Source organism: Erythrolamprus reginae, chromosome 2, assembly GCF_031021105.1.
Source record: "Erythrolamprus reginae isolate rEryReg1 chromosome 2, rEryReg1.hap1, whole genome shotgun sequence".
In the NCBI taxonomy this organism is placed as follows: Eukaryota; Metazoa; Chordata; class Lepidosauria; order Squamata; family Dipsadidae; genus Erythrolamprus; species Erythrolamprus reginae.
In genome coordinates, this window is record NC_091951.1 from 302,281,666 (window position 1) to 302,295,296 (window position 13,631).

Consider the following 13,631-nt stretch of genomic DNA (forward strand, 5'->3'; position numbering starts at 1 on the left):
ATCCTTCCGAGGTGTTCTGCCGGGATGGTAAAATGAGGACCTGGATTTGGGGCCAATAGGCTGGCTCTGTTAAAAAGTGCTGTTGATAATATGTTGTAAGCTGTCCTGAGTCTAAGGAGAAGGTCGGCATAAAAATCAAATAAATAAGTAAGTGAGTGAGTGAGTGAGTGAGTGAGTGAGTGAGTGAGTGAGTGAGTGAGTGAGTGAATAAATGAATGAATGAATAAATAAATAAATAAATCTGATTCTTTTCTATTCTATCTCCAGCCTTGGAATCTAAACCAAATCTAAACGGTGGCTTGCAATGAGTTAAAATTATTCCAAGCAAATTACTTTCCTTAGCAATATTATCTCAGACTACAGAAGGATGGAAAGCAGGATACATATAGTATATAAAAAGAAAAAGAACCAGTGCTTACAAGCCCTCTGCTATCTCTGTACAGTGGTTTCACACAGCCATCCATTAGTGCAATGTTGTACTACCGGTTTATATTACTTGGTCAGCACAAGATCATTGGGAGAGATACACATGAGTAAAGAGATATACATGAGCTATCTCAGTGGGAATTTCTTCACTTGTATCAACCATTGAATCTTATGCTTGGAAACATTTTTTTTTCTATTACTGTACATACCACATGATATGGCTTTGATTTAATCGACAGTCCATGAGTAAGACAAACTTAAGTCATCCTTAGCTGTATCAGTTTAAAAATAGTATTTTCCACATTACTCTATCATCACCCAAGGCAATTTGAAGGTGCTGAAAAAGCTTTTAAAATTTGTCACCCGTTACCAAGGAGGGAAGAAGGCTGACTGCCTAGTGAATTGAAAAAACGAGCAGCAGAGGGAAGAAATGAATCTGTGGTGGGAATAGCAAATAACATGCTGATATTGTTTTCTGGCAGCTGAAGTATGGGTGGATTGCACCTCAGCTCTGTTCCAGGGAAAAGTTTTTGAACCTTTGAAATTCACAGGTTGCAACCTATTTTGTTACCTCAAGCTACCAGTAGTTTCATAGAGACAAAGCCTGAAGTGAATTCCACAAATATTTCAAGTTATTTTTATGAAATATCTTTTTAATAATTTGGAGTTCATAGTCAAAGCGAACCATATTGCTGGAAGGGACTTTGAAGCAGGAGTCCCTTTACCATTATTTGTTTGTTTGTTTGTTTGTTTGTTTGTTTATTTATTTATTTTGTCCAATACACAATACATATTGAAGAGAATAGACATGAAGTATTATATATAAAGAGAAGATATAAAAATAGAGGAGAAGATATATGAGGGAAGAAAAGATATATGATATATGAGATAAGGAGAGACAATTGGACAGGGGACGAAAGGCAGGCTAGTGCACTTATATACGTCCCTTACTGACCTCTTAGGAACCTGGAGAGGTCAGTCGTGGATAGTCTAAGGGAGAAATGTTGGGGGTTAAGGGTTGACACTACTGAGTCCGGTAATGAGTTCCACGCTTCAACAACTTGATTGCTAAAGTCATATTTTTTACATGGAGCGATTAATATTAAGTTTGAATCTGTTGCGTGCTCTTGTGTTGTTGCGGTTGGAGATGAAGTAGTTATTGACAGGCAAGACGTTGCAGCATATGATTTTGTGGGCAATACTTAGATCGTGTTTTAGGCGTCGTAGTTCTAAGCTTTCTAAGTGACTGTCCAGTCTCTTCTTAAAAGCCTCCAGTGGTGAAGTACCCACAACCTCTGATGGCACGTTGTTCCACTGGTTAATTGTCCTTGCTCTTAGTAAGGAATATTATTATTTTTTATTATAAGTGGATGGCAGTTTCTGCCAGTCTGTCACCAAGGTCATGGTTCCCCTCTTTGAATCTTCCACAGAAGTGGACAGAATGTGATATTAGCATAAACTAAGCTAGGAGGAAGTGGAACTTGTATCAAATAGAGAGATTTTTTAAAAAAAGAAAAAAATGTTTCTATTTTAAAAATATAAGTTTAAATAAAAGAACAGAAAGCACAGAGTTCTAACTTGGAAAGCAATGTTTGCGTTCATTATCTTCGGATTTTTCAGAATCTTGCAATCCCTCAGAGAAAGGAAAGCATGAAGAATATCCTAGATTATGAGAGGTTGATGAAAGAAGATGTCTCAAGGAGATTTAGAGCCTGAGTGGGAAAGTATCAACAGAAAATGTAGAAGTGTGGAAGTCATTATAAAGTCTGCTAAAACACCAAGCAGGGAGAAAAGAAAATTGCATAGCCAAAATTCAGTTCAAAACAATTAGGGCAATTGTTAGAATAATAAAAGAAGTTCAAGCTGTAGGAGAGGAGATAAGAAAACTGCCCTAGGGAAGACATTTTTTTAGCAGGTAACAGTTTCATGCTTAGATGAGAATAGGCAATATTTAAAGAAGCAAAAATAAAATCAGACATCAACAAAAAAAGAAGTTGATGTTCGAAAACCAGTAGTCTCAGTCCTTAGTCAAAAAAATGAGGTCGAATGGGGAACAGAGATCTCTGCTGCCTCTCACCAAGGTCATTGGCCATCTATTAGCATCTCTGGTTCCCCACCTGAGGTAGTTGTATTGTAAGGCAGTGGTTTTTAACCTTTTTGAATAAATCAGCCCCTTGACCAATGAGGAAGTTGCCATTGCCCCCTTGCCTCAACATAATCTCTCAATCACAACATAGGAAATAAATCTTCAATTTATGCAACCCCCTTTTTTTGTTTTCTTTAAAATTGTCATAAGGACATATCAATGCAAATAATCTTTTGCTTGTATGAAAAGTTTTGGTGCCACGCTTCACTTTATTCCCAAACTTGGTGTTACATGTATTTTAGTATTATCTTATTTATTCAAGTCCATTGAAAACAAAATTCAATCGCAAGAAAGGTATTGATTGTATGATAGTGCTTGAGCTGGGCTCCAACATGGTGGCAACAATCTGTTTCACTGCTGGTAAAAATCAGCATTTTTTTGGTAATGTGAGGTTTTGGTAATGTGAAGCTTTATCGCTTCATTTGAAAACGTTTTCTCATAAAGATGATAAACTGTACATTGGAAGGAGATGGAATAAATCCCAATTTTAGGTATTCCATCGAATATTGGTGACACTTCCTCTCCTCGGCCATGTTGAGAGGCTTTCAAAATGAAAGGCACTACCTGCAAATTAAATTTCCAACTGCACTGGAACACTAGAAAAACATAACCCTAGTTTCAACTGTTATGTTGCCATTACTATTGATGTCACAGGGGACAGACACTCAGCATGCAGTGTTTTGAAATAAGTGCTTCCCCCTCCATCACTGTCCATTCTGGCCAATGGCATGGCACTGTATGGGTAGAGTGTGCTGCGCATGAAATAAGTGACATATATTCACTTGTGTATGGTGCTCTGTACTGAAACTAGCTGGAGAAACATTTGAAAACACAATTCAATCCACTAATAGTGATGTTTTTGTACAACAGATATACAATGATTCACTGTATGAAAAAGTCTCAAACGTCCTCAAAATCTCTTGCTCTATCACCCCCATATTGTCCCCTTTTCATTCCTTTGCCCCTACATTGCCCCCTTTTGTTCCATCACCTCCTGAAAAATGAAATTGCCCCCTGAGAGATGATATTGGCCAGGTTAAGACCCACTGTTGTAAGACAAACCAAGGTGGAGCCATACTGTAACTAGTCTCACTGTGTGTTCTGGAATCACGTAGGTTTCCAAGTGATCATCCAGGATAATCCTACGTAGAATACTTTGCAATAGTTGAGATGAGGGTTCACTTCAGCATGATCAACTTTGACTAGGGCTTCCTCAGCCAGAAGTGGGCCCAATTGGTACAAAAAATGAATCTGTGAAAAGCCTTTCCTAGCTATGGCTGCCATTCAGTGTTATAATTTCCTTTAGAAAACACATGTTTAGTTCGTAGATTTTGTGATAACTAATATATATACCTATATATATCTGACATGAAAAAATAGATTTGGGCGCAGTCTAGGTAGAACGGTAGGTTAATACACATCCATAAGAATGTAGGAATGAATTTGGGCTCCACCCCTTTTTTATCATCTTACTCTGTGGAGTAGAACAATATAGTATGCACAGCTACTTTGTAATTTTTTTTACTCAACTCATTCTACAAAAACAGCAGCTGATTCTCTGTTTTGAAGTATTCTATTGTTTACTACAAAATAGCAGGTGGCATCCTTTCAGCTGTGAAATATAATTTTATTTGTTATACAAATAATGTATTCATATAGCATAATGTTAATACATAAAACTATGATAGTACGCTTGGCCAGATACTTCTATTCCTGCAATATTAAAAAGCTAAAAGAAATGGAGAATTATGATACGAAAAAATCTTAAATTGATTAAATTGGGAAAATTATTCCTTGCTATCCTGCTTCCTCCAAAATAAGACATCCCCTGATAATAAGCCCAAAAGGACTTTTGAGTGCATGGCAATAAGGACAAGGGCTTATTTCAGGGTTCAAAGAATGTAAGACAGGGTCTTATTTTGGGAAAAACATGGTATATGTCCAATGAAAGGGAGATGGGTTAAGTTTTAGGGTGCTGTTATTCTGGTACCCTAAATATTTTGTCATCATCTTCAATTATTAGGGCAATATACTTTTTCTCTTCGTTGTTAATTATTTACACTTTGTTAGCAAATCTTCTGTGAAACTGTAAACCAGAGTAAATTAACTGAGTTACAGAAGCGGCGTTTGTTTTTAATTATTAAAATTATGCCCCAGGAAATGTAGTTTGCTTTCCTGTTTAATAGCTCCCCTATTGTCTTAGCACAGGAGGAAAGTTTTCTTCCTGATTAGAGGAAGTAGCAAACTTGTGTTGTAATCTGCATCGTGAGAATTAAGCAAAACAAAGAATAACCTTATGCTACTGCAAAGCAAGCTTAAGCAATGTTTGTACTATGTGGTGTACTAAACATATCTTATTGTCTCAGAGGATACATTTGGCTATACAGTATTTGTAGTGATCCAATGTGACTGTTCAACTTCACCTATGAAGTGACTGAATTCAGAACGGATACGTTCATTGAAGGTTTTCTGTTCTTACTAGTTGGCTACTGTGTTTATTTCAGTTTTATAAATGGAATTTGGTGCTTATTTATTGCTGAGAGGTTTACAGAGTTCAACCCAAAACATCTAAAATGTGAAAAGTCAAATATATCTCTTCAATACCAATATTGAATTATGGATTATTCAATGCTATTTCATGCATTGCATACTAATAAAATCTCTGACATGTTGCCTTAATTGCCTATTGGCTTAACTTAATTGGACTCTTATTCCACTTTTAAATCTTCTGAAAAAGAAGAGCTCAAATTTCAGGTAAGAAATTTATTTATTTATTTTATTTTATTTATTTATTGGATTTGTATGCCGCCCCTCTCCAGAGACTCGGGGGGGCTAACAGCAATAATAAGACAGCGTATAACAATAATCCAATACTAAAAACAATTAAAACCCATTATAATAAAAAACCAAACATACATACAGACATACCATGCATAAAATTGTAAAGGCTTAGGGAGAAAGGGAATCTCAATTCCCCCCATGCCTGGCGGCAGAGGTGGGTTTTAAGTAGCTTACGAAAGGCAAGGAGGGTGGGGGCAATTCTAATCTCTGGGGGGAGTTGGTTCCAGGGGGCCGGGGCCGCCACAGAGAAGGCTCTTCCCCTGGGTCCTGCCAAGCGGCATTGTTTAGTTGACGGGACCTGGGACTTAACTGGTCGCTGGGATTCGTGCAGCAGAAGGTGGCCCGGGAGATAAAATGCCCTTCCCTCAACAGTGACTGCTCTCTGTTCCCTCACTGAAGAGAACAGGCTAATGGCAGATGTTGCTGTTGCTATCTATAGTCTGAAGGAGGTCCTTCCTTCCTTCCTTCTTCCCTCCCTTTCTTCCTCCATCCCTTCCTCCCTCCCTTCCTTTCTTTCACCCTCCATCCCTCCCTCTCTCCCTCCCTCTTCATTATGGTCTTAAAATCTTGAACAACCTGGATAAAGAGAAACCCCTGAATCACTGTAACCCCAAATTCAACTATAGTATACTCCTGGATGCAAGGTCACCCAGAGCTCTTTGGCATGCCTCGACTAACAAGGTGGCACCATACTACTTACACTGCAGATACTTGCCATACTTAATGGGAATTCCTTTAGTTCCCCAACCTGACAACTGACATTGCACATGCTGTTCCCACTACTTATGGTTATATGGCAGAACCCAACATATATTAGCAATAGCAATAGCACTTAGACTTCGGAGTCTTCGGAGAAGGGCTGCATACAAATATTAAAGCCCTTCATGGCATTGGACCAGAATATCTCCGGGGCCGCCTTCTGCCGCACGAATCCCAGTGACAAGTTAGGTCCCACAGAGTTGGCCTTCTCTGGGTCCCGTCGATGAAACAATGTTGTCTGGCGGGACCCAGGGGAAGAGCCTTCTCTGTGGCGGCCCCGACCCAATGGGATCAATTCCCCCTGGAGATTAGGATTGCCCCCACCCTCCTTGCCTTTCGCAAACTCCTTAAAACCCACCTCTGCCATCAGGCATGGGGAAATTGATTCCCCTGGGCCGACGTTTTATGCTTGGTTTGTCTGATATGTATGACTGTTTTTTATATTAAGGGTTTTTAAATTGTTTTTAACTATTGGATTTGTACTGTTTTCTTGTTGTGAGCTGTTCCAAGTCTTCGGAGAGGGGCGCCATACAAATCTAATAAATATAATTATTATAATTATTATAATAATTATAATTATAATTATTAATAATAGACTTAAATACCACTTCACAGTGCTTTACAGCCCTCTCTAAATGGTTTACATAGTCCGCATATCGTCCCCAATAATCTGGGTCCTCATTTCACCCACCTTGGAAGGATGGAGTAAAATCAGATCAGTCAGATTATCTACCTAACATTTGATAGAATACACAAAAACTAGCAAAGTTTATTCCTTCAATACTTAGAAGCTATGTGTGTCTCTTTGTTAAATGGATAGCAATTCCCACCCAGAGGGCAAGACACATTGGAAATCTACTCTAGATCACATACTGCATTTGTTTGTTGGATTCTGTGCTGGGAGATTGGCCATTTCCTTTTTATTCTTTTCTCTTGAAACTGGTTGCAGGATAAGAATCTATGTTTGCAATTTTTCTGAAGGTGCATAAAATTGTGAAAGACTATATGTAATAAATCCCTATAAATACAAGTCCGTGGCTGGGTATTTTTCCCCCCCTAGGGAAGTAAAACAAGTCAGAGGATTGCCAATGACTATCCTTGTAGGCATGTTTGTTTGAATACACTTTTTGTTTGTTGGATTGTGTACTGGGGGATCGTATTGCAGATATGCACCAAGTTGCACACCATTGAAAATATGATCTGGCAGAAGAATTTTAGGCTTGACTCAAATGCAGCATTATTTTATTTTTATTTGGGCTTCTGGGTGAGCCGGTGCAGGGCAAGGGGAAAAGGCCTGGCCCCTTTAAAAATCACATTAATTTCAACTCCTTAAAGCAGATGGATGTTTTTAAACCTTATATGTAAGTATGAAAAAGTTAGGCCATGTTTCTGAATAATGTGGATGTGTTTGCATGAGGCCTGAAGCTCTTCTTTCAAATGATGTTCAAAGCATGTGCAGCTCTAATTATTATTGTTTTGCGAGCCTAATTTCTGTCTGCTTACTTGATTAGTGAGTATTGTAACTATCAACTATTAAAAAGACATATTTGCTTGGCATCTATGCCAAAGGCGTAAACAAATCTCTTTGCTTTATAGCATGCCTTTTGACTCAGGTTATATTGCTATAGTCATTATAGAATTTATTTAAAAAATACAACCACAAATCTCTTAGCAGTTAAATATGTTTTCCCAAGGTCCTTTTTCCCCATCTGTACTCTGAAGCTCTACCTATTATAATGTAATACCAGTTTGGGAACCTGGTATATTATGAAAGGAGGCATCTATCTGAATAACAGTGGGAAAGGACTTTGGAGGTCCACTGCTCAAGCAGGAAGCCTCTATGATTTCAGACAAATGGTTGCACAATATCATCTTAAAAACCTCCAGGAGCATGCACAACCTCTGGAGGGAAGTTGTTCCACTGATCAATTGTTCTATACATATTTACATGTATTTATCCTTAGTTATTGATTGGCTCTCTCCTTTATTACTTTCCACCCATTGCTTCTTGTCCTTCCTTCAGGTGATTTGGACAATAAACTGATCCCTTTTCTTTGTGTCAATCCCTTAGGTATTGGAACACTGCCACCATATCATTCTTAGTCCTTCTTTTCATTAAGCTAGACCAGTGTTTCCCAACCTTTTTTGAGCCGCGGCACATTATTCATATTTTCAAAATCCTGGGGAACATTGAAAGGGGGGGCGGGGGGGGCGGGCTAAAGAAAAGTTTGGACAAAAAAACCCTCTCTCTTCCTCCCTTTCGCTCTATTTCTCCCTCTTTTTCTCTTTTCCTTCCTTCCCTTCTTTCTTTCTCTCCCTCCCTCTTTCTTTCTTTCTCTCTTTTTTGCTCTCTTTCTCTCTCCCTCCTTCCCTTCCTTTATGTCTTTCTCTCTCTCTTGCTCTCTCTCTCTCTCTCTCTTGCTATCTCTTTCTTGCTTTTTTCTCTCTCTCTTGCTCTCTCTCTCTCTTTCACTGTCTTGCTATATGTCTCTTTCTTTCTCTTTGCCTCTCTTGCTATCTCTCTTTCTCTCTCTTTCTCTCTTTCTCTCTCTCTGTCTCTCTTGCTATGTCTCTCTTTCTTTCTCTTTCTCTCTCTCTCTCTGCCTCTCTTGCTAAGTCTCTCTTTTTCTCTTGCTATGTCTCTCTTTCTTTTTCTCTCTCTCTGCCTCTCTTGCTGTCTCTCTTTCTTGCTCTGTCTCTCTTTCTCTGCCTCTCTTGCTATGTCTCTCTTTCTCTCTCTCTCTGCCTCTCTTATATGTCTCTCTTTCTTTCTTTCTCTCTCTCTCTCAGTTGACTGCAAGCGGGAGCCCTGACGGCGACAGCTGGACGTGCTGCTGGACACTGTATATGCCAGGCCCGCAGCGCCAGCATGTATGACATCCAGCAGCATGTCCAACCGCCACCGTCAGGGCTCCCGCTTGCAGTCAGCTGAGAGAGAGAGAGAGAGCGCTCCCTCTCGCCGCCTGGAGCTCCCTCTCGCCGCCGCCATCTCCCCGCAACTGCCTGAGGCCGCTGCAGCCCCCCCCCGCTCCTACCGCCAGTGCCCTCCCGCCGGGCCTCAAAGGACACTTGCCGCCGACGCCAGGGAAGCTCCAGCTGGGCGGGGCGCTGTCGGTATTTCCGTCCTGGAGCTCCCGCTCGCAGCTGTCCCCCGGCTCCTGCTCGATGCCACGGTTTTCGGCGCTCTCCTGCTGGGCCCCAAATAAGGAAGGCGGGAAAAAGGCGCGAAGAATGGAGCTCTCCTTCTTTCTTTCTTCCTGCCTTCCTTCTTTGGGGCCCAGCAGGAGAGCGCCGAAAACCGCGGCATCGAGCAGGAGCCGGGGGACAGCTGCGAACGGGAGCTCCAGGTCAGCACCGGCAGCGCCCCGCCCAGCTGGAGCTTCGCAGCACACCTAGCCGTGTCTCGCGGCACACTAGTGTGCCGTGGCACACTGGTTGGGAAACGCTAAGTTAGACATACCAAATTCCTGCAAACATTTTTCATATGTTTGTTTATATTATGTTATTTTTTTCCTCCAATAAGTATACACAGACAAGCTTCAGTTTATTGAAATTGTACTCCATCTGCAGAGTGGTAGAGTCAGATACAGATGCTATTATTCTCCTACAGAAACATTTATAAGCAAGGATCCAATAAAAGAATGGTAAAAATTGTCCCTGCCCCCAAACTGTAATTTGCAAGTTTAAACTTTGCCTGTTACATAAGAGATTCTTGTTAAGACACAATATCTTTAATAATTCATGAACAATTATTTTTTAATCTTCACAATTTTTCAAAAACAATTTCAAAGATGAACAGCTCTATAAGCAGTTGAAGAGGTTAGCACTGCCTTTGATCAGCTGTAGTGTAAGCTCAGTGTAATCAAAGGAAACCATTTCTAAGACCATTAAGCAATTTTAATAGCATTGTGAAAGCTACAGAAATATTAGGTGCACAATAAATATTATATTAACTATTCAATATTGCTTTGAGTTTAGTATCTTTACCACCTTTCTGAAATATGCAGAAACTCTTCATATATTGGATGTATGAATAATGCAGGCAACATTATCAAAGAACAAACCTGTCAATGTTAAACATGAATGAACAGAGAGGCATCCATTTCTACCAACAAAAAATGGGTCCAACTAGAAATTGACTCTTGTTATTGCTATTTTAGGATAGGTTCATTATGTGTTTAATGTGTTTCTTAAAGGGAGGAGTTCCAAAACTAGGAACTTACTTAAATTGGGGAAAATTGGGTGGTTGTACAATTCAGATAAGAACAGAATTTTGTTGCTTGGTGCTATTAGCTCAGCTGGCTTTCCATCCTAAATAAAATTGAAACCAGGTAAAACACACACCAGGGCTATGTTTTTGTATTGCATTCTTAACCTTGGAGTTATTCGTTTAGCACAAGTTTTTGAGTATTCACACTATATCATCAATTTGTCATGCAGTCTTAAGAATCTGGTTAGTTAATTTAGCCACTAAAAACCATGAGCGTGGCCCCGTACTGATTTTGTGCTGTTTTCCATTGGTTCTAAAATGCATTTTCTAAATATGTTTATTCTTCTCCACCCTCTTCAACAACTTTTAGTCACCTTCACAATGTGTTTCTTGCATTCTGATAAAGTGGTGAAATGGATCTGTGGCTATGTATGTTGTCATATTATTTAACATGATATTAATTTCTACAAAGAGAATAGCAGTATGTCTTATGTCAACTGTTTGTCATTTTTAGTTGGCTTTCCTTTCTAGTTTCTTTTCCCCCCCTACTGCTTCTGACTTTCTAATCTACTGGAGTATTTAGCACATATCATCCTCATCTCCAACACTAGCATGACACCAGATTATCTCAGGGACCACCTTGTGCTGCACGAATCCCAGCGACCAGTTAAGTCCCACAGAGTGGGTCTTCTCCGGGTCCCGTCAACTAAACAATGCTGCTTGGTGGGACCCAGGGGAAGAGCCTTCTCTGTGGTGGCCCCGGCCCTCTGGAACCAACTCCCCCCAGAAATTAGAATTGCCCCCAGCCTCCTTGCCTTTCGTAAGCTACTTAAAACACACCTCTGCCGCCAGGCATGGGGGAATTGAGATACTCTTTCCCCCTAGGCCTTTACAATTTTATGCATGGTATGTCTGTATGTATGTTTGGTTTTTATATTGATGGGTTTTTAATCGTTTTTAGTATTGGATTATTATTGTACGTTGCCTTATTATTGCTGTTAGCCACCCCAAGTCTCCGGAGAGGGGTGGCATACAAATCCATTAAATAATAATAATAATAATAATAATAATAATAATAATAATAATAATTTCTTAGGGAGTAATGTTTGAAAAAGCAAGAACCGATCATGACACCTTTTATTCTGAATGATTGTCTCAGTCGGCAGACAAAATGGATGTCTTTGACCAACTAATCCAGATTGCACATCTATCTTAACTAGAGAAGTACAGCCACATCCAAAACCAAAGGTGACAATGTCCCAGACCTAGTGGACCCAAAGACCCACAGCCATTCAGTCTTGTTGTGTTTGATAAGATTAGATATAAAACCAAGTTTGAAAGTTGTTAGAAGTCCAGAGATGAAACTCCCCTTAGCTTCATTACTGACTTTCCTTATAATTAACAGATATATTTCAAAAACTGACATAGTTTTGTCAGTATTTCAAATAAGGGTACTAAAAAAATTCTCTTGATTCTCCTCCCTCCCCCCATTTGATGAAAGAGAATTCTCTTTCAAAATACCTTCAAAGACATTGCCCTTAGTTACAAGGTAGCTAAGGGGCACTCATGAATATTGTACCTTTTATTGCAGAGTTCTCGCTTGAAAACTCTGTAATTTCTCTGCATTCTCTGCTTAGTTAAATCCCAGGAGGTATTTAATAATTAGGGAACTCAACTGATCAGTGATTTTTCATTCTGTACAGTATAGGCAACTACAGAGTAATAGACATATAATAGGAAAGAGCAGCACCTTTGTCACGACCAACAATCAATCAAGCTTCTTGGGGTTTTTTTTGCCTAAAATCAAATGTAGTATCAGTAAGCTTTAGAAACAAACCAAGAGAAGTTCACAACAAATTCTCAAGTATCCCCAAAACAAGACAGAAAACAAGAAGCATCATTTTGTAGAGGAAACAACTTTTTGACCAATTGTCCCATAGGTGCTTTTCAAAAGGCAATTGGACTTCCTTACTTTTTACCTTGAAACTACTGTATTTTACTTCTCATTCTTCAGAACTGAAGAAGCTTCTTGAATGAGGAGTGAAATGTTTTCAAGATAAAACCAGGAAAGTCTAGTTATCTTTTGAGAAGCATCTTTGGGGCAACCATAATTGAGAATGTCCATAGACATTTTTGACTAATTGAAAAGGAGATTTTAGCATTATTTTATTTAAAATTTTAAAATTTCTACCAACGAAAATGGATCCAACTAAAAATTGACTCTGAAAAATGGGTCTTTGAATGGACTGAGTTGCAATTACTCTCTCATTTAATGCACTTTTTGGATCTGCTCATAAAAGAGAAAGAAAACTGATGAATCACAAAATTGCTGGAATAATGATGGAATAAATTGACCTTAATACCCAAGATGGTACAACATATAAAATTTGTTGTCAGCAGCTATGCTGAAACTTTCAAGATTCATGTGTTATTATCTTTCTTTGGAAGAAACATTCTTAACTTAACCATACATTTTCTCCAATAGAAGATGATTACCAAAAAAAGTGGTTTCACTATCAGATGGGAGGAAGGATCCTTGTGTTATTTCTAAAATTGGTTGGCCTTAATTACAGATCACATGTATTGAAATTTGATGTAAAATGAACAGGATAGTTAGTATGTAAATCAGCAATCAGAGCAGCCATTAAAACTGCCAAACAATATTATTGATGGATATTTTTATAATAAATTCACAGAGCAATTTGGAACTTTCTATGGCATATGCCTGAATTGGCATGCGATATAAATGGCATACTGAGCACAATGCATGTATGTTCATCTTTTCAAGCATTACATTGTGGTTCACTTCATAATGAAAATACAAATAATTGTAAACAACTTGTCCGGAGTAATTTTTAAATTAGTACACTCACAAAAAGAAGTAGATCAGGAGTTTATTCTCCTGCATTGGTTGCCGATCAGTTTCCGGTCACAATTCAAAGTGTCGGTTATGACCTATAAAGCCCTTCATGGCACCGGACCAGATTATCACAGGGACCGCCTTCTGCCGCACGAATCCCAGAGACCAGTTAGGTCCCACAGAGTGGGCCTTCTCCGGGTCCCGTCAACTAAACAATGCCGTTTGGCAGGACCCAGGGGAAGAGCCTTCTCTGTGGCGGCTCCGGCCCTCTGGAACCAACTCCCCCCAGAGATTAGAATAGCCCCCACCCTCCTTGCCTTTCGTAAGCTCCTTACAACCCACCTCTGATGTCAGGCATGGGGGAACTGAGATATTCTTTCCCCCTAGGC